Source organism: Bubalus kerabau, chromosome 13 (genome assembly GCF_029407905.1).
Source record: "Bubalus kerabau isolate K-KA32 ecotype Philippines breed swamp buffalo chromosome 13, PCC_UOA_SB_1v2, whole genome shotgun sequence".
Lineage (NCBI taxonomy): Eukaryota > Metazoa > Chordata > Mammalia > Artiodactyla > Bovidae > Bubalus > Bubalus kerabau.
In genome coordinates this window covers 70,934,112-70,956,424 of record NC_073636.1, presented here as the reverse complement: position 1 = coordinate 70,956,424, position 22,313 = coordinate 70,934,112, and the positions used below count along the sequence as shown (strand labels likewise).

Genomic DNA, 22,313 nt, shown 5'->3' with positions numbered 1-22,313 from the left:
GCGAGCTGCAGCCCACTGGGCCACAACACATAGGACTTGACTTGGTGACTGAACAACAGCAACACTCTTTTATCTTTACAAGGAGTGAGTTGATAAGAATTACTGCTATAATTAAAAATTAACAAATAGTATTACTGTCGATTTCTCAGTAGACAAATACCCCACAGTCACATAAGCTGTTAATATTAGGAGAAATTGGATGACCCTCTACAGGAATTCTCTGTATTATCTTTGCAACTTTTCTGTAAATCGAAAATTATGCCAAAATGAAAAGTTTATTTAGAAAAACTCATGAAGATAATTGGCTGAAATACAAAAAAGACAGAGAAAGCATAAATAAATTACAAGGTATTTGTATTATAGATTACTACGTAGTCATAAAATATAAATCAATAAAATAATATTCTGCCATGGAATGATCCTCAAGACATATAATCAAGAGGAAAAAAAGGTCAGACCTCAGAACAAGGCATATGGTACAATCTCAGTTATGTGCAAAATTCAATAGAATCTGTGAACCCACCTGGCATACAAATGAGTAGAAAAAGGCATGAGAGTCCATATTCTAAGCCATGGGTCGGCAAACTGCAGTAAGGGCCAGAGAGCAAATATCTTCGGCTTTGCAGGCCACCCTGTCTTTGTCACAGCTATTTAGCTCCGTCGCTGTAGCATGAAAGCAGCCTTAGACAATATGTGGCTGAGAGAATTTGGCCTCAGTTCCCTCAATTTCCAATAAAATTTTATTCACATAAACAATCTGTAGAATAGATTTGGCCTGTGGGCCAAAGTTTTACCAACCCTTGTCCTAAAACTGTTAGCAGAGTAAGGAGTGATTGTGTTAGTACTGGGGCTTCCCTGGTAGCTCACCTGGTAAAGAATTCTCCTGCAATGCAGGAGACCCCGGTTCAATTTCTGGGTCAGGAAGATCCCCTGGATTTTTAGGCTACCCACTCCAGTATTCTTGCCTGGAGAATCCCCATGGACAGAGGAGCCTGGCAGGCTACATCCATGGGGTCAAAAAGAGTCAGACACAACTGAGCAACTAAGCACAGCACAGCACAAAATAGTTTACAAGAAAAGCATTAATGTCTTATTTGTAGAAAAGATAATATTAATAAACAGAGTGTCCTGGTCCAGTGCCCAGCATAGACACGTCTTCAATCAATTTTGCATCCTATCCCCTTCTGTGCTCATCACCATCCTGCAGCCGAAATCCCAGGATGCCTGCGTGGTTAAGCTGCCAAGTTGTCATGATTACTTGATCCATGCAACCCACAGTGCCTTTCAGTTTTGAGATTATGAACTAGATCTCCAGGGAGGAAACAAGAAAACGGCAGGTGCCACAGCTTGACGCTAAAATGACCTCTGGCTTCCTCACCTGCTCCCCTGCACAGAAGGCACAGCCAGGTACAGGAATCTTCCAGAAATCTCTGGACCCTCTCAGGGAGAACAGCTGAGGAGTGAGCTAATTGGCAACCAGGCTGAGTGACAGTTATGTTCGGGAGTGATTTGCAAATCGCATCCTCCTGGAGCTTATTAAGGGACTCATTAACAGTACAACAGTACATTACTTTCTGAAATTCTGATCTAAGCAGAAAATTAAAATTATTTGCTAAATGACCTAATAAAATTCAATAAAATGTGCTGAGAAAATGAAAACTGCAATAGATCATCCTGCAGAATTTGGCTAAAAAATAATCTCTCTTTCCTGTCATGGAGAGGCAGTGCCATGCCCGTTGTGCAGCCCTGGATGGACTGGGTGGGCAAGTCAGAGCCCCAGTGATCCCACCTGCAGAATGACTCACAGGCCAAGGCCCACTAAACTGAGGGCCAGCGAGGGGCTGAGGACACAGGAACCATATTCTAGGCTGAAAGCCCAGCACCACTCGTCCACCCGCTTAAGCCCAGCAGGTTCAGGCCTTGCCCATCATCTGTTGCTTCAACTACTTCAGCCACCATCTAACTTATCTTGACTGACCACTCCAACAAGGTTTCCACAATCCTTCAAAGATCCAGCGTTAAAATGTCCGTTTATTCCATTGTATATATGTACCACATCTTCTGCGGCAGAAACCAACACAACATTGTAAAGCAATTCCCCCTCAATTAAAAAAAAATTTAGAAAAGTGTCCATTTAGTTCCCCCATGTGAAGGGCCGACCTTCTACTTTGCTTGCATCATTCTCCAAGTCAGCTGTTCAGCTGGTCGGAAAAGCAGCCTCTCCTGAGAAACCGAGGGGGTCATTTTCATCAGTCCCCACTGAGCCTTCTCTTTCCTGAACACCTGTCTGGAGACTTGGCTGCCCTGCTCAACTGTGAGGAACTGGTTGGGGGTGGCGGGGGGCGGCGGACAGGATCTCATAACTTGCATGGAACCTGGAGGAAGTTTAGTGCTTAGAAAACACTTGCATGCAAAAGAATCTTATCAACTTGAGCCTGCAGAGGAAGCCTCTCAAAATCACTCCAGTTCACAGACAGCCTTGGTTCTACCGGCTCCCAGAGAGACAAAGATATTCAAAACAGCAAGCCCCCTCTCCCCTCCAACGGAAGGGCAGCAGTTCAGCTCCAAGCATTGCATATAAATGATCCAGCTAACAAGGTGTTTTTAGCACAAGCTAACAGTTCACTTAGCTCAAAAAGATGTGGGTACAAAGGTGTTACCAAGCAGTTCAGGCAGGATTTTCAGCAGCTGGCAGAGGCTCCAATGTTCAGCAGCCACCTCTTCTAGGTGTGTGAAGTGCGGGCAATATACTCATCAATGAAAGACGCATCTGCACTGATTCAGCCTAATGAGAACCAAAATCATCTCTAAGTGGAAACATCTAGAGACGTTTATCCTTTCATCTCTTTTAAAAACTAATGGCTCTCCTGAAGAACATATCTGGGTCATGAGCCCCAAAATCTTTGAATCAGTACCAGCCCCAAACTCTCAAAACATGGTACCCTAAGAAATGACACCAGGGAAGCCATGGGGACTTAACACCTGTCTGAGAACTGAGGAAGAAGCTTTCAAAGCCACCCACCTGAACTTCCCGTTGATGCCAAGGGCTCCCTGACTACATCCTTAATAAGCTATGAGAGCTGAGGCTCACCAGCCTCCAAAAAGTAACTCAAGGTTTGGCATTGGATCTTGAATATCCTAGAAGTTCACATCTTTAAGATATTTAAGGTGATATCTTAAATATCACTTGACTCAGTGGTTATAGATCCAGAGATCCCTGAGCAACTGTCCAACAAAGAAGAAAAAGGAAAATCAGATATTTGCCAACAATAAGGCTAAGCAATGAAAATGTCAGTCTCAGTTGTGTCCAACTCTTTGCAACCCCCTGGACTATAGCCCATGAGGCTCCTCTGTCCATGGAGTTCTCCAGGAAAGAATACTGGAGTGAGTAGCCATTCCCTTCTCCAGGGGGTCTTCCCAAACCAGGGATCGAACCCAAGTCTCCTAAATTGTGGGCAGATTCTTTACTGTTTGAGCCACCAGGTAAGCCAAGGCTAAACCGGCTGTTATTTAATGACACATTATATATCTAGTGGAAATGTCTCTCTAAATAGGATGTCCACCAAAGAGAAAGGAAAGTTGAAGGAGACCCATTGCATTGAAATGATGATCAGCAATGATCTAGTTTGACTTGTCTCCTTTTAGCAATGAGGATAGTGAGTCTCAGATAGAGTTCACACCTGATGTTCATAGCTACACAGAGTAGCAAGTAGCAAGAACTCAGGTCTCTACCTCCTAGCCTGGTAAGCCCACAGGAGAGCAGTTTTCAAAATACTGTCCTCGGGCCAACAGCATCAGCATTCCCTAGGAACCTGTTAGAAACAGATTTGGGGACTCATCCCAGACTTGCTGAATCAGAAATTCTGGGGTGAGGAGAGAGAGGCTCAGGAAGGAGGGGATTTATATATACAATTATGACTGATCCTTGATTTTTAACAATAGAAAGCAATACAACATTGTAAAGCAATTATCTTCCAATCAAAAAAAATTTTTTAAGAAATTCTGGGGATGTGACCCAACAATGTGTATTTTTATCAAGTCCTTCAGGCAATTCTGATGCGCTGAAGAGTTTGAGAACCACCGTCATAAGGAAATGATACTTTTATCCCCTGTTGTTTTTCCTCAGTTTAGCTTGAAGGGAATGCCTTATCTCAGTGTTAGATGGAGAGATCATAGACCATAGCCTGAAGCCATCTTGGAAGCTTACTTTCAAGCAAACTTCCCCCTGCACACAAGTCCCCTCTATTGCCTTGCTGATAGATGGCTATCCATCTTTGGCCAGATGCCCCCCAGGACTAGAAACTTGTCAACCCTTTAAAAATGCCCTTGGGGGACTTCCCTGATGGTCCAGTGGCTCACACTTCCAGAGAACTAGATCCCACATGCCACAACTAAAGATCCATCCTGCTGAAACTAAGACCCAGCATAGCCAAATAAATATTTTAAACTTTAAAAAAAAAAAATAAATAAATGGATAAAAAAGATGTGGTACATATATACAATGGAATGTTACTCAACTATGAAAAAGAGCAAAATTGAGTCAGTTGTAGTGATATAGATGAATTTAGAGCCTGTTCTACAGAGTGAAGTCAGAAAGAGAAAAATAAGAATCAGATATTGACACATATATATGGAATCTAGAAAAACAGTACTTATGAACCTACGTGCAGGGCAGAGATAGAGGCACAGACATAAAGAACAGACTTGTGGACACAGCTGGGGAAGGAGAGGGTGGGATGAGTTGGGAGGGCAGCATTCACACTGCCATGTATAAACTCGTTAGCTAGTGGGAGCTGCAGTATAGCACAGGAAGCTCAGCTTGGCGCTCTGTGATGACCCGGGGGGGTGGGGTGAGGGTGGGGACGGAAGGGAGGCTCAAGAAGGAGGGGATATATGTATACATATACGACTGACTCATGTTACTGTACAGCAGGAATTAACACATTGCAAATAAATTATATTCCAATTTTATTTTTTTTTTAAGTAATAAATAATGCCCTTGGAATTCCCTGGTGATCCAGTGGTCAGGACCCCATGCTTCAACAGTAGAGCCTCAATCCCTGATCAGGGAATTCAGATTCCACATGCCACATGGTGTGGCCATTAAAAAATAAAAACACCCTTATCTTAGCGTAAAGCTCTTGGGTAGAAGTTTCTTCCATATGGAAAAGATCTTTCAAAGATCTGCTCCCATAACCTCTGCCTACCACCTATGTCAGAACTGCACCTTCTGGGTGGCCACGCCAGCCCCGCTTTCCCTGAAGCCTCCAAGATGATTGTTCCATGGCTTCCCAGCCCCATAGGAGAGTGAGCAGTCACTGGTAAAGGTTGTTGAGTCCATGCCCAAATAATTTTCATCTCTTTTGGGATGGGGGAGGGTCTCAAAGGAAAGAGAGCAAGTAGAAGGAAAAAGAGAGGGAGGAAAGGAAGAAAGAAAAAGGGAAGGAAGGGGATTTCCGGGCTGGCCCAGTGGTTAAGAATCTGCCTGCCAATGCAGGGGACATGAGTTACATCCCTGGTCCAGGAAGATCCCACGTGCTGGTGGTCCACAAGAGAAGCCACCACAATGAGAAGCTCACACGCTCCAAGGAAGGGTAGCCCACACTCTTGGCAGCTAGAGGAAGTCTACACGTGTCTGTAAGTAAATAGGGCTTCCCTGGTGGTTCAGTGGTTAAGAATCTGCCTTGCTCTGCAAAGGACACTGGTTGGACCCCTGGTCCAGGAAGATCCCACAGGCCAAGGAGCAACTAAGCCCCATGCACAACTATACTGAGCCTGCATGCTAGAGCCCAAGCTCTGCAACAAGAGAAGCCACTGCAATGAAAAGCCCACACACCTCAACCAAGGATAGGCCCTCCTTGCTCGTGCAGAGCAGCCAAGATCCAGCACAGCCAACATATTAAATAAATAAATCTTTTAAAAATAAATAATGAAGAAGCTATATTTTTTTAAAAAAAAGGAAGGAAGGCAGGAGGTAAAGGAAGATGGAAATGCTTTTCAAATACTTTGTATTTGGCATTTAATCCACAAAACAATACAGTGAGATAGGTATTAATATTATTCTCCATCACTTTACAGACTAAGGGCACGAACGTTTCCCAAGGTAAAGTAAATTGACAGAAGTCATCCTCCATGTTGCCTACCCTCTCAGGAGTTCCTCCTCAGCAAGACCACCAGCAGCTATTTCCCATTTAGCAGCCTCCTCATTTAACCGCCCACTGAAGGAGAACACCAGGTAATGGGTCTGTTCACCAAACACCTGGGAAGGGTCCTCATTGATCACATGCCTAGGTCATACGCTCAGCTTAGGTCACATGCTCAGCTTAGGTCACATGCTCATGCCTGAACCGGTCACTATGGCCAGGTGAGTGTAACACATTGATAGACGAGGCCAGGATCACGCACCCTTGCTGGTCCAGGGGGATGGGAGCTGCCTCAGTTAAATGAGGGAAGAGGGGTGCTGCTAGCAGTGGGGGAGGGAAGGAACACTGGAGAAACAGAAAAAGATAAAAGATTTCCACTACCCTTGGGAACAGAAGGGAGTCCTGTAAACACAGTGAATGTCTCCTTCGTCTACCTGGTGAAGCTCATTCTGTTCAAGAAGTCATACGTATGTATAAGCATTCTACCCTGCATTATTAAAGTGTAATGATAATGGTTAAAAAGGCACCAGAGGGACTTACGTGGTGGTCCAGTGGCTAAGACTCTGTGCTCCCAATGCAGGGGGCCCGAGTTGGAACTTCGATCCCTGGTCAGGGAACGAGATCCCACATGCCACAAACAAGGGTTCTCATGCCACAACCAAGACCCAATGCAACCAAATAAATACATGTTAAAAAAAAAAGAAGAAGAAGAAGAAGCCAGAAAAGGAAGGCCTTGAGCAGTGGGACATTCCAACCAGCACAAATGTAGGCAGCACCCACAGCCCTGGCTGCTTGCTCCCTTCACGTAGGTGAGTTGGGGCATACCTCTGCCAGGAGGAAGGTCAGTCTTTATGGCTCTTTCCCATTTATTCTTCCCATGCACATAATCACTCTTTGAAAGTCACTTTTTTTTTTTTAATATCTCAAATATTTCCAAGATGCTTCCTTAGTCAAAGTTCATTCACTTGTTTCCAGGATGCTCAACACTGGCTCAGCTATGGCCTCCAGCCCAGTCAGTATTTCATGGGGGCAGGAGCTGTCTGTCATGCATGTTTCCAGCTTGAATGCACAGCCTAGAATACATATTACAGAAACTGCCAGTCCCGACCCAACACCAATTACTCCTATCTAGTTACCATATATTTCAAAAGTAATTCATGACTTAGAACATTTAAAACCACACAGTTCTTAGTATTATGAACACATTTTTACTCACTTCCAATGATGATCATGTTTAATCTAATCTTAAAACTCCCTCTGCACTTAAATAGGAAACAGCATTCTGATTCTGGATTCATTCTGAGATTTTAAAAAAAAAAAAAAAAAAAAAAACATTCTTGGCATGTTTTTGCTCTGGGTCTCATTTCAGAGCATCATAACAGATTGACAACTAAAGCTCTATAGCAGACTCTTATTTAATATTTCCTTTCACTAAAATCAGAAACTTTTTAACTCCTGCTTAAAATGTAGACAAGAGAAGGCACTGAATTCCTTATGACTCCCTTTCATCTCCTTTACCAAAAATTTTCTTGCACAAATGCAGACAAGAAGAAACTAAGGAGAATGTATCATATTCATTCATTCAACAGATTTTCTTTTTCTTTTTGGAGTGGCCACTCTGTACCAAGCACATTGCTGGGTTCTGAGTGAACGATAATGTTCAGTTCAGTTCAGTTGCTCAGTTGTGTCCAATTCTTTGAGACTCCATGAACCACAGCACGCCAGGCCTCCCTGTCCATCACCAACTCTTGGAGTTCACCCAAACACATGTCCATCGAGTCAGTGATGTCATCCAACCATCTCATCCTCTGTCATCACCTTCTCCTCCTTCCCTCAATCTTCCCCAGCATCAGGGTCTTTTCATATGAGTCAGCTCTTCGCATCAGGTGGCCAAAATATTGGAGTGGCAGCTTCAATATCAGTCCTTCCAATGAATATTCAGGACTGATTTTCTTTAGGATTTACTGGTTGGATCTCTGGCAGTCCAAGGGACTCTCAAGAGTCTTCTCCAACACCACAGTTCAAAAACATCAATTCTTCGGTGCTCAGCTTTCTTTATAGTCCAACTCTAACATCCATACATGACCACTGGAAAAACCATAGCCTTGACTAGACGGACCTTTGTTGGCAAAGGAATGTCTCTGCTTCTTAATATGCTCTCTAGGTTGGTCATAACCTTCCTTCCAAGTAGTAAGCGTCTTTTAATTTCATGGCTGCAATCATCATCTGCAGTGATTTTGGAGCCCAGAAAAATAAAGTCTGACACTGTTTCCACTGTTTCCCCATCTATTTCCCATGAAGTGATGGGACCAGATGCCATGATCTTCGTTTTCTGAATGTTGAGCTTTAAGCCAACTTTTTCACTCTCCTCTTTCACCTTCATCAAGAGGCTCTTTAGTTCTTCACTTTCTGCCATAAGGGTGGTGTCATCTGCATACCTGAGGTTATTGATATTTCTCCTGGAAATCTTGATTCCAGCTGTGCTTCTCCCAGCCCAGCATTTCTTGTGATGTACTCTGCATATAAGTTAAATAATCAGGGTGACAATATACAGCCTTGACCTACTCCTTTTCCTATTGGAACCAGTCTGTTGTTCCATGTCCAGTTCTAACTGTTGCTTCCTGACCTGCATACAGGTTTCTCAAGAGGCAGGTCAGGTGGTCTGGTAGTCCCATCTCTTGAAGAATTTTCCACAGTTTATTGTGATCCACACAGTTAAAGGCTTTGGCATAGTCAATAAAGCAGAAATAGATGTTTTTCTGGAACTCTCTTGCTTTTTCAATGATCTAGCAGATGTTGGCAATTTGATCTCTGGTTCCTCTGCCTTTTCTAAAACCAGCTTGAACACAGTTCAAGTATGGTTCACAGTTCACGTATGGCTGAAGCCTGGCTTGGAGAATTTTAAGCATTACTTTACTAGCATGTGAGATGAGTGCAATTGTGCGGTAGTCTGAGCATTCTTTGGCACTGCCTTTCTTTGGGATTGAAATGAAAACTGACCTTTTCCAGTCCTGTGGCCACTGCTGAGTTTTCCAAATTGGCTGGCATATTGAATACAGCACTATCACAGCATCATCTTTTAGGATTTGAAATAGCTCAACTGCAATTCCATCACCTCCATTAGCTTTGCTTGTAGTGATGCTTCCTAAGGCCCACTTGACCTCACATTCCAGGATGTTTGGCTCTAGGTGAGTGATCACACCATCGGGATTATCTGGGTCGTTAAGACCTTTTTGTACAGTTCTTCTGTGTATTCTTGCCACCTTTTCTTAATATCTTATGCTTCTGTTAGGTCCATACCATTTCTGTCCTTTATTGAGCCCATCTTTGCATGAAATGTTCCCTTTGTATCTCTAATTTTCTTGAAGAGATCTCTAGTCTTTCCCATTCTGTTGTTTTCCTCTATTTCTTTGCATTGATCACTGAGGAAGGCTTTCTTATCTCTCCTTGCTATTCTTTGGAACTCTGCATTCAAATGGGTATATCTTTCCTTTTCTCCTTTGCTTTTCGATTCCCTTTTTTCACAGCTATTTGTAAGGCCTCCCCAGACAGCCATTTTGCATTTCTTTTTCTTAGGGATGGTCTTGATCCCTGTCTCCTGTACAATATCACAAACCTCTGTCCATAGTTCATCAGGCACTCTGTCTATCAGATCCAGTCCCTTAAATCTATTTCTCACTTCCACTGTATAGTCATAAGGGGATTTGATTTAGGTCATACCTGAATGGTCTAGTGGCTTTCTCCACTTTCTTCAATTTAAGTCTGAATTTGGCAATAAGGAGTTCATGATTGGAGCCACAGTCAGCTCCCGGTCTTGTTTTTGCTGACTGTATAGAGCTTCTCCATCTTTGGCTGCAAAGAATATAATCAATCTGATTTCAATACTGACCATCTGGTGATGTCCATGTGTAGAGTCTTCTCTTGTGTTGTTGGAAGAGGGTGTTTTCTATGACCAGTACGTTCTCTTGGCAGAACTCTATTAGCCTTTGCCCTGCTTCATTCCATACTCCAAGGCCAAATTTGCCTGTTACTCCAGGTGTTTCTTGACTTCCTACTTTTGCATTCCAGTCCCCTATAATGAAAAGGACATCTTTTTTGGGTGTTAGTTCTAGAAGGTCTTGTAGGTCTTCATAGAACTGTTCAGCTTTTTCAGCATTACTGGTCAAGGCATAAACTTGGATTGCTGTGATATTGAATGGTTTGCCTTGGAAACGAACAGAGATCATTCTGTCGTTTTTGAGATTGCATCCAAGTACTGCATCTCAGACTCTTTTGTAATGATAATGAGCGAAACAAATTTCCTCTGCCCTCATGACATCTATGATATAGTACAGGGGTCAGCAAACAATAGCCTATAGCCCAAGTCTGACCCACCACCTGATTCTGTACAGCCTGCAAGCTAAGAGTGCTATTCAAACTTTTAAATCATTGAAAACATTAAAAGAAGAATATTTCATAACACATCAAAATTATATGAAATTCAAATTTCAGGGTCTATAAATAAAGTTTTATTGGAACACAGCCATACCTGTTCATTTACATATTGCCTTGGCTGATTTCACACAGTGGCAGAGTTGAAGAATTACAACAGAGTTTATATGGATGGCAGAGACTAAAATATCTACTGCCTGGCCCTTTGTGGAAAACATTTGCTGACCCCTGGTCTAGTGGCAAGTGGGAGAAGACATGAGAGAACCATGGCTACCTCCTCACTGTGGAATGAAATCAGTTTCCCAGCTAACAAGTGGAGATGCCATCCACTCTACTTATTTTTGCAGTGAGAGATGCAATAACATTCACTTTTCAGTCAAGGATTTATGGACTGCTACCTTTCAGCTTTTACCTGACTTTACCATTTGATTTTTTTTTTTTTTTGGTATTGATTTGTATGAGTTATTTATATAACTTGGGTATTATTCATTCCCTTATCAGATATATATTTTTGCAACTATTTTCTCCCATTTTGCAACGTCACCTTTTCCTTTTGTTGATCATTACTTTGGCTGTGCAGAAGCTTTCCGTTTGATGTAGCACCACTTATTAATTTTTGCTTGTTTCTTGTACTTTTGGTGTCATCCAAAAAAAAAAAATCATTACCAAGACCAATGTCAGGGAGCTTTTCTCCTGTGTTTTCTTCCAGGAATTTTACAGTTTTAAGTCTTATGTTTAAGTCTTTAATTTATTTTGAGTTAATTTTTGCCTGACTTTATGATTTGAAACCCACTCCCTTCTTGCCTATTTGTTAATCAATCTTTGAATGCCTCCCTTTCCTCCTCCACTCACACATATGCCCTTTGTCCTTCCAGACCTAACTAAGGGCCACCTATTTCGGGAAACATTTGATCAGGATTTTAGGAACCTGGGCACAGTTTGAGAACCACCAGGATAGTGCAACTATGCCAGGCCAGTACTGCAGGTTGAGCTCTGTGACACGGCACCTTGATAAGGCCACTATGGTGTCAGCTCAATCCACAGCCCTGCAGGATGAGAAATGCAAAAGAGACTGGATTCTGGAGGATTCAACCATGTGTGTGTAATTCACAGAGGCCAGATGCTCTTTTATTAATTTTCACTGGGAAATGCAGCTTCCAAAGAAAAGAACACCTTTGGGTTAGTTGGCCCATATTTCTCTTCTCTGTTGGAAAGATTTTACATGAAAACTGAGCCCCACTGTGCATACAATATACAAAGTGGCTTTAATGTATTTTCTCACTTCTTCATGATAACTGTACCACGTGTTGGCTATAGGGTCCATGTTGAAGAAAGAGAATAATACAACCTACTTGGGAAGGCTGATGACAGATTAGATGAAAGAATGCATGTCAGGTGCTTAACTCAGCAGCGCACACAGCAAAGTTCTTGATAAATGCTCATTGTAGTTCTAATGGATTCCACAATTTTGAGAAGGACTTTTTATATTTGTATAAACAAGAGCAACTTGGGACTTCCCTGATGATCCAGTGGCTAAGACTCCATGCTGTCAATGCAGAGGGCCCATGTTCTATCCCTGGTCAGGAAACTAGATCCAACGTGCTGCAAATAAGAAAGAGTTCACATGCCTCAACTAAAGATCCTGCATGATATAACAAAGATCAAAGATTCCGCGTGCTGCAACTAAGACCTGGTACAGCCAAATAAAATTTTTTTTAATTTTTTTAAAGAGCAGTTTCCAATTTTGCCCCATAATACTACATATCAGACAGCTCCTATGTGCCCCTCATGGCTAGTCTCCACCTTCTGCCACCTCCTTCTGTGATTTCTATGGTGCTATTAAGAGGTGCCCTTGTCCTCTGGCTACTGGTTGCATGTGGCCAGTGGGGAGCACCTGCGGGAATTGGGAGGGAGGGGTATCAGTGAGGAAAGGACATTTCTTTTCCCAGGTCCCTCCATGCAGAGAGCTGAAACTGATCATGTCATTTGCAGGCGTGCCTCTCCCAACAACGCTCTCTGTCTACAGCTGTGGTAACCAGTCCCTCCCTCCTTCCTCTCAATTTCCCCATCCTCCTCTCCCTTTCTTTCTTTTTTTTTTTTTTAATTTTGGCCACACTGCACAGCGTGTGAGATATTCGTTCCCAGACTAGGGATTGACCCATGCCCACAGCAGTGGAAGCACAGAGTCCTAACAACTGGACCGCCAGGGAATGACCCTCCTCTCCCTTTGTAACCTCAGGATACTGCCTATTCCTTCTGATTTCTCTACACTTTGCCCACACCTCTGGAATGAACTCTTTTCTTACATTCTCTTCAAATTACCAAGTTAGAATGTGCCATTGGCTTCCCGCTAAGACTTGATTGATAACACAGAATTTCCCAAAATTTTTGTTGACAATTTTGAATCCTTAATTCTGTCATTTTTTCATGGGAGCACTAGGCTAATAGAAATGCCTAACAATTATTTATTTAATTGTTAGGGCCAAACTTAATAAGATTTTTATGTCCTAAGTTAGTAACTAATTTTTTATTGTACATAAATTGATAGAAAAAATACATTTTTTTGTACTTCATTCTCAAGTAACTTCACTTAGTAACGGAACACATGTAGCTGTTGAGCACTGCACAACTTCTCACATTTTTGAATCTGACTGGAGACCACAATCCTCACTTCTCGCTACACACCATATTTGATTTTTAATCACAGCAGCTGAAAACCCAGCTTTGCAAAGATATGATGTCATGAAAAGGAATGTAGCACGGACTAACATTGAAACTGTGGATCTCCTTGAGCTGGTCGCTAGCATGATGTCCAGAGAATGTCAAGTTTCCCTCAAAACATTTAAAACATCCCAAGGCACGCCCTCTCCCAAGTTTGTTGTTCCTTAGACCCTAGCACACAGTTTGGGCACCATGGACACTGCATCATTCTCACTCTTCTGGATTATGGCTTGCCTTTTGAGTAGGAAAGAAAGAGGAATAGTTGTGGCCAGTTTTTCAGGAACTGAATCTGGGAATCTATCTCAGCAAGAGGAAAAAAAAAAAAAAAGGAAGAGGTTGCAAATAGCTGGATTAGAACCATGAGTATAAAGGAGCAACTCTATGATCCCCTCCATTGAATCTGGCTTTGCATAATCCTCCTGCATCTGACCTTGGCTCTGATCCAGGGAGTAACCCTCCCTTACATCTGAGACCAGTAAGGTCCTCTCCTCCATCTGCAGAGAAACCTGAAATGGCTGCACCTTCCTCTGCATCTTGTCTCCCACTAAGAAAAACCAAGCAACGATTTGGCTCTCATATTCACTGTTCTGAACTTTATTTTTCTCTTGGTCTCTTATCTCCTCTGCTCAAAGCCAATGTCTATTACCTCTTTGCAGCCAACATGGTCAGAGATGAAAGATTCTGTCACTGTTTTCCCTACGTAACAAATCACAGAGCTGCTTCATCCCATTCTCTGACTGCCTCTGTTTCAAGACTCATTGTTTCTAACTAGCAGAGGCACACACATGAATTTCCTCTTTATGTCTTTTCTCTTCCATTCCCTGCAAACGCTCAGCCATTTATTCATTTTTATCAACACAAACATCGGTAACACTTTGGAATAATCGGCTCCGCTATGATAGCTCATTTATTATTCATTGCAATAACCTTCAATTCACTCCGCATCAGTAAAGAGGAAACGGAACCAGCTCAGCCCTCCCGCAAGTGGGCAGGGTGTTCCTGCTCAGGGAAGCCTTCTATCCACGCCATGGGGATGATGCCTGGACCCTGCCTTGGTGCACCCCCAGGTGCTTCTGGAAAGCCAAATGCAATCAGTCAGGTGATTTGAGGCTCACAACCAACATCTCCATAGATTCCCTGCTGTTTCCTCTAACATGAGGCTGGAAAGAGAGAGGGGTTTTATGCCAAACAGCCTGAATATGAACCCCAGCTGTACATTAGTGGGCTGCTATGACCAAATGACCTGAACTTTCTGAGTGTTAGTTTTTTTATCTGCAAAAGGCAGCTATTGCTAACGACCTCGAGCCTTGTTAATGATTAAATGAACTATGTGAACTGCACAATGCTGGCACATAGTAGGTGTATTACCACCATTCAAACCATGAGTCTACGCACACACTGCTTCCAGCTGTCAGTCTTCCTGGGGATGGACAGATGGCGGCCAAGCCGTTGTGCACACGGACTTTCAAGCCAGACATTGGGTTTATTGCTACATGTTCTCACTTCCTGGGTCAGTGACCTTGTACAAGTTACTTTAACTCTCTAAACCTGTATAAAAGGAGATTAAGAATAGCCCTCCTGTGCAGTTTGTTATGAGGATTAAATGTCTTAGTGCCAAGTAGTAACACATCGCCGGATCGCACTGCATTCATAGCAAAGGCTCAGTGAGCTGTGAGCTGTCTTTACAAACGCTTAATACTTGCCAAAACTCTAGGCCACACCAGTCTGGTTGTAATAGTGGGTCACAGTCTCACCACCTGGGGTATTTCTCTTGCTTTGACTGTATACACTACCAAAGGACATTTAAGCCCTCAAGGTCTCCTCTGTGTTGAGGGTGTCCCTGAGAAATATATACCGTCATCGCAGCTACCTCCTGGCTTAGCTCTGTCTCTAGCTGCCAAGCAGGGTCTGCTATAGAGATGTTCACGCCTGGCAGAGCCACTGACACTGACCTCTGCCCTTGGCTTAGAAGCCACAGAGCAGCAGAGCCGGGGGTATGGAAGCTACTCTACAAGGCGGAAGTCACCAGTATAGCGCTTTCCTCACGTGGCACAGGGGCCACCTGTGCCGTGACCACCAGGCCACATGCAAATACACAGGCTCCTGAGAGACCCAGCGGAGGCCCCCAGCATCTCCCAGGGTTTCAATGAGGCTGCCCCTTTAGGGGAGCTCACCCGTGCTGTTTACTCCTTCACCGCTACCTCTATTGGGTTTTGCTAACTCCCTGCTAATGTACCTCACCCCCAACAACAACAACAAAGTGGGTATCCGTATGAGCAGGACAGACTGCCAGGGTGAGGCAGTGGAGAATGCGGAGGGCAAGGACTTGAGACCAGGACTAGGTGGATCACCACAGAAAGACAGGCGTTGAGTCCCTTTGCCATACCCCTCAGCCACCCTGGCCAGCCTTGGTGGGCTAGGCAGCAGACACCCTGCACAGCTCCAGGCCACCCCCATGATAAGAAAGCCCAAACTTAGCGGGTGTTTAAAACACACACACACACACACACACACACACACACACACACACAGATGGACTTCCCTGACAGTCCAGTAGTTAAGACTTCACCTTCCAATGCAGGGAGTGCAGGTTCGATCCCTGGTCAGGGAGCTAAGAGTCTACATGTCTCATGGCCAGAGAACCAAAACATAAAACAAAAGCAATACAGTAACAAATGCAATAAAGACAAAAACAAAAAACCTCTTAAAAGAAAGAAAAAAACAAAGAACTGCACCTTCTTCAGTCCCATTAGGAGAGCTGAAGGAAGGGGTATATATTTCTTAACTATTGCTGCAACAGGCAGCAGCTCAAAATAACAAAAACCTACTATGTTACAATCACTGTGGGGCAGGAGTCGGGATGTGGCATCAGATCAGATCAGATCAGTCGCTCAGTCGTGTCCGACTCTTTGCGACCCCATGAATTGCAGCACACCAGGCCTCCCTGTCCATCACCGTCTCCCAGAGTTCACTCAAACTCATATCCATCGAGTCAGTGATGCCATCCAGCCATCTCATCCTCTGTCGTCCCCTTCTCCTCCTGTCCCCAATCCCTCCCAGCATCAGAGTCTTTTCCAATGAGTCAACACTTCGCATGAGGTGGCCAAAGTACTGGAGTTTCAGCTTTAGCATCATTTCTTCCAAAGAAATCCCAGGGCTGATCTCCTTCAGAATGGACTGGTTGGATCTCCTTGCAGTCAAATGTGGCATAGCTGGGTCTTTTCAGGTCCTCTCACAAGGCTGCGATCAAAATGCCTCCCCCGGTCGTCGCCTCACCTGAGGGCTCCAGTGCAGGAGGAACCATTTCCACGCTCCCTCGCCTGCCCGCTGGCTGCAGGCCTCCCTCAACTCCTTGAATGTGGGTCTCTCCTTGGGACAGGATGTGGTAGCTGGCTTCCCTCAGAGCAAGCAAGAGAAAGCAAGCACCCAAAAGTCACAGCCTTTTTAAAAAAAAAAAAAGAAGCACGTATCACTGCGATTTCTCCCTTTATCCTTCACACCTGTAATAGGTGGTAATACCGCACAGAGTTGTGCATGAGAAATAAACAAGGTAACCTAAGTGAAAAGTTTAGTACATCATAGGTGCTCAGCAACAGTTACCTCACTCTTTTTCTTTTATTTTTATTTTTTGACCACTCCATACTGCATGTGGGATCTTAGTTCCCTGGCCAGGGATCAAACCCATTCTCCTGTGAATTGGAACTTGGAGTCCTACAGGGAAGTCCCTGGCACAGTCATTTTATATCGTGATCTCAGAAGTGACAGGCCATCTCTTTTGCTACATGCTGTTTGTTACATGACTTGAGTCAGTAGGGTATCAGTCTGGCCCACACTCAGCAGGCGGGCGTGAACACCTGGAGGCAGAGATCCTCGGGCAGCATCTTAAAGGATGCCTTCCGTAAGGACGGGTCTTCCCTGGCGGCTCAGTCGGTAAAGAGACTGCCTGCAATGCAGGAGACCTGGCTTCAGTCCCTGAATCGGGAAGATCCCCCGGAGAAAGAAATGGCAACCCACGTCAGTATTCTTGCCTGGAGAACCCCATGGACAGAGGGGTAGGCAGCTACAATCCGTGTGGTCGGTCTCAAAAAGTCGGACACAGCTCAGTGACTATCACTTTCACTTCCCATAAGGATGGTCTACAAAGAGACCAGAGCATCAGAGCCAATAAGTGGCCCTTTCTCTTGGTGGTCCCAGGAAATAAAAGCAAAATTAACACAGACAGGACACCTGAAGGGAGTTTTGTGTGTGGAGAGCAGGAGTGAGTCTAAGACTTCTCAAAGTCCCAGTAACATAGTCCCTGATAAGCCAGGACTCTGGCCTCAGACAAACCTGGGTTCAAATCCCAGCCCTGTACTCTCTAGTTATGAGCTCTCCAGCATCTTAACCTCTTTTCCTCCTTTGAGGCGCTTTAATTTCCTCCTCAAAAAAAGAACAAGACTCGAGGGACTTCGCTGGTGGTCCGGTGGTTAAGAATTCATTCCCCTTCCAATGCAGGGGACTCAGGTTCGATCCCTGGGCGGGGAACTAAGATCCTATGTGTCACAGGGCAACTAAGCGAGAGCACTGCAATGAAGATTCCACGTGCCGCAACTACAGCCTGACACAGACAAAAATAAAATAAATAAATATCTTTGAAATGCTCAAGAAATGGGACTCGGAATAAAATCTGCCTCACTGGATTGCTGTTAAGACAAAACAGACAATGATCATGAAAAAATGGACACAGTGCCCTGCACAGAAAAAAATAAGTTGCTCATGTTGTTCGGTCACTAAGTTGTGTCCAGCTGTTTACGACCCTATGGACTGCAATAAGCCAGGGTCCCGTGTCCTTCACTATCTCCCAGAAATTGTTCAGATTCATGTCCAAGAAAATACGTAGTATGTAATAATCACTAACCAGCAGCACAAGCAAGAAATGGCTCATTTTGCCTCCCAGATACCCTCCATCACAAGAGGGCACCTAGTAGGGCTGGGGTATTGCAGCCACTGGAAAACTCTCTCCTCAAGCAAAACTTAAATCTCGCGGCCCCTTGGCTCCGAAATGAGCATCTTGAGGGGCTGACTCATATGGGTTCTGAAGGAGTCTTTTGGGCCTAGAAAAGAACACAACAGTTTCAAAGGCCCTTGCTGAATCATATAACTTCAGAGAAAACAAAACAGAACTTTAGGTCCCGCCCTGATGCTCCAGGCCGGTTGCATCTATCTGGGACTTATCACCCTCTGTCCAGAAACCTCCCACCCCCTACACCTGCCCAGAAGACTTATCACCCCCTGCCCAACTACAAATGCCATCTCAACTAAAGAATACCCAAAACATCCTGCCTGATTAACGTTTCCCTTATCACTTCCACAAACCTCCCTATAAATATGGAGCCTCCCTGATCCCGCTCCGCACTCAGCCTGGTCGTTAGGCCGACTGTCGCCCCTCCTTACCTGAATAAAGGTAACCTACTTCTGTTGAGGTCGTCTTTCCTCTTTCTGCCTCGGCCCAAACTATACCTCACAGGTTCCCCACCTGCCCTCAGGGAAATAACGGATCGGGATCTGGGCTGCCATAACAAAGTACCACAGACTGGGTTGCTTCAACTGTAGAAATTTATTTTCGACTATTTCTGGACATTAGAACTCTGAGGTCAAGGTGCTGGCGCGTTTGATCCCTTCTGAGGTCTCACTGCTTGCCTTGCAGCTGTGTCTTCACCTGTGCTTCCCTTATATCTGTGTCATGATCTCCTCTTATAAAGGCAACAGTCTTTGCATTAGGACCCACCCTCGTGAACCACACTTTAACACCCTCACCTCTTAAAAGGCCCTCATCTCCAAACATAACCACATTCGGAGGTACTAGCAATCAAGACGTCAACATATGAATTTGGAATGGTGGGGACATGGTTCAACAGGCAAAGCATTTCAAGGTGTGAAGCCCCTGGAGATCAGAGCCCGGCTGCAGAATCCTGTGCAGGGTTGGCCTGCCCAACTCTGTGGCATGAAGGCAGAACTTGTTCACCTGCCATGAGAATCTCACCTCCACCCTGCCACCAGGGACCCCCTGGCTGTCAGTGGCCCCGTGTGGAGTTCCCTCCCTTACTCCATCCAAACTCTCGGCAGGACAGCGGGAGACGGGCCTCACAGGAGGACGCGAGAACTGTCATCCCTGCCTGGTGTGACACTGGTCGACATTCCTCTGCCAGGCCCACCCAGGGGCAGAGAGCACCCTAGGGACAGTGGGCTTCGGACAGATGTGGTTTGAATAAAAAGGGTGTTTCAGGGGGTGCAGGGCCAGGTCCCTGACCACCACCATCTGTGTGTGTGTGTGGAGTGGGGGGTGGTCAGGGAGTGGCCTTGCTGTGCCCAGAGTGGAGAGCAAGGACAGGCAGGCCCCGAAGAACCAGACCTCTTAGGCCGTGACGGTACTCTCGTCGGTGGGGGGTGAGAAATTGGACCTGATTGCTGCAGTGATTATAATTATGCTGACCTTTGGACAAAGAACTGGGAGAGGATTTTATAATGAAGCACTGATGAGGCTGAACAAGGAGTGAAGGGCTTGGAGAGAGCCTTGAAGAGGGTGGGCAGGCCTGTGTGTGTGTGTGTGTGTGTGTGTGTGTCTGGGGGATGGAGTTAACAGGCCTGCTTCTTGCCCAAGGACATTTCTCCTGCAGAGCAAGCCCTTCAAAGAACAGAGACAGGAGCTCACTGAGACTAGCCTAGAACTGCATGGCACTCCCCAACAAGGAGCAAGACACCCAGCCTGGTTAGATGTTCTGAGACTGCCAGCCTCGCACCAGGGCTCCAGGCCAGCCACACTCCAGAGGAAGAAGAAAAACACATGTCATACTTACCGAGTTGTTGTTGTTCAAGTTGCTAAGTTGCGTCTGACTCTTTGCAACCCTATGGACTGTAGCACACCAGGCTTCCCTGTCCTTCACTATCTCCTGGAGCTTGCTCAAACTCATGTCCATCGAGTCAGTGATGCCATCCAACCATTTCATCCTCTGTCATCCCCTTCTCCTCCCACTTTCAGTCTTTCCCAGCATCAGGGACTTTTCTAATGAGTCAGTTCTTCGCTTCAGGGGGCCAAAGTATTGGAGCTTCAGCTTCATCATCAGTCCCTCCAATGGATATTCAGGACTGATTTCCTTTAGGATTGACTGGTTTGATCTCCTTGCAGTCCAAGGGACTCTCAAGAGTCTTCTCCAGCACCAGGGTTCAAAAGTATCAATTCTTCAGCACTCAGCCTTCTTTATAGTCCAACTCTCACATCTGCACATGACTACTGGAAAAACCATACTTATCAAGTAGCACTGCTCTTATACTTGAACACACTCCAGCTTGGTTGGATCCTCATAACAACCTGTGATGTAGGACAAGCCCATTTTACAGGCAGGAAAATGAAGCACAGAAAGGTTTAATTACTTGCTCAAAGGTATATTACTAAGAATAGGCAGTGCTGGGACTTGAACCCAGGTGGCATGGCTTGGAGGTTTGAAGTTTTCATCATCTTAGCCAGTGACCCAGGGTCTCATGTGCCAGACAGATCAGCTCAAATTCTGCCCTGTGTGACTGGGCAGGGAGAAGATATCATCACTGGACTCAACTTACTTAACAAACAGTCATGCAGTCAGCACTGTGTGTCGGGTGGTGTCCTGAGCACCTCATAGATGTTAACTCATTTAATCACAGCAATGACCCTATGAGGTGGGTGCATCTAGCAGATGAGCAAATGGAGGCACAGAGTGGGTAAGTCGCTTGTTCAAGTTGTCACCGTTAATAAGCAAGATACAGGATTTTTCTAGTAGTCATGTATTAATGTGCAAGTTGGACCATAAAGAAGGCTGAGCACCGAACAACTGATGCCTCTGAACTGTGGTGCCAGAGAAGACTCTTGAGAGTCCCTTGGACTGCCAGGAGATCAACCAGTCAATCCTAAAGGAAATCAATCCCCTGAATATTCATTGAAAGGACTGATGCTGAAGCTCCGATACTTTGGCCACCTGATTTGAAGAGCCAACTCATTGGAAAAGACCCTGATGCTGGGAAAGATTGAGAGCAGGAGGAGAAGGGGTGACACAGTTGGATGGCATCATCAACACATTGGACATAAGTATGAGCAAACTCTGGGAGATAGTGAAGGACACAGAAGCCTGGCATGCTGCAGTTCATGGGGTTGCAAAGAATCAGACATGACTTAGCAATTAAACAACAGTAACAACAACAACAGGATTTCAACCCAGACAGCCTGTCTCTGGAGTCCCCATTCTTTACCACTACACTTCACTATTTCTCTACCCACTCCTATTTTAGAGATGGTGCTTTGGCCAAGGTATGGATGAACAGGAAGACAGAAATTGAGGGGGTTGACGGAAGAAATGCAGGAGGAGACTGGTGAAGAAGCTGCTTCTGTTGTCCTGGAGGAAGATATAAGGGACCTGAACAAGGCAGAAACATCAGTGCAAGAACTCTGGGTGCATCAACCTCACAGACAAGAAGAGGCCCCAGGGTGATGCTCAGAGTGGAGGGCAGACTGGGAGCCAGCCTTCAGAGGATGGAGTTTGGGTGAGGATGGTGAATGGTGCATGAAATAGTGTCATCTCAGCAAAGGGGGTGCCAGATGGCCACGGCAAGGGCTTCAAAGCAAAGGGGCATTTTGTGTCGAAAGGAAGAGCCTGGTTTGCAAGCGACAGTGTGAAACCAGGATACTACTGATGCTGCCTCCTGCGGCCAAGGAAAGCATGGTCTATGGGGAAAAGAGATCCTCCCTCCATGCCGCCCACTCAAGCAGGCAACAGGAGTTGCTGTGCCCTGGGGAAGAGCCGGGGTTATGAAGGTCAGGAGACAACAGACCAGCCTGCACAACAAAGAGGGTTTGCTGTGGAAAGCGAAAGAGGAGGAGCTAGTAATGGGTCATCAGGCTCCACAGCAGAAAGTGAAAGTGAAGTCGCTCAGTCATGTCCGACTCTTTGTGACCCCATGGACTGTAGCCTACCAGGCTCCTCCGTCCATGAGATTTTTCCAGGCAAGAGT

At 45.1% G+C, this 22,313-nt stretch overlaps 1 long non-coding RNA gene across 2 annotated transcripts; it reads right to left on the bottom strand.

Annotated features, from left to right (window-relative positions):
• Positions 1 to 2,011: 2,011 nt before the first annotated feature.
• LOC129625951 (uncharacterized) lies at positions 2,012 to 6,225 on the bottom strand. 2 transcript variants are annotated; one of them, XR_008701663.1, is made up of 2 exons: positions 6,144 to 6,225; positions 2,012 to 2,785 (listed from the first exon to the last, which is right to left on the bottom strand). It is a non-coding gene; the product is annotated as an uncharacterized LOC129625951 (long non-coding RNA). The 2 variants fall into 2 exon arrangements; XR_008701664.1 differs by lacking the exon at positions 6,144 to 6,225 and adding an exon at positions 3,023 to 4,442.
• Between the last annotated feature and the right edge of the window lie 16,088 nt (positions 6,226 to 22,313).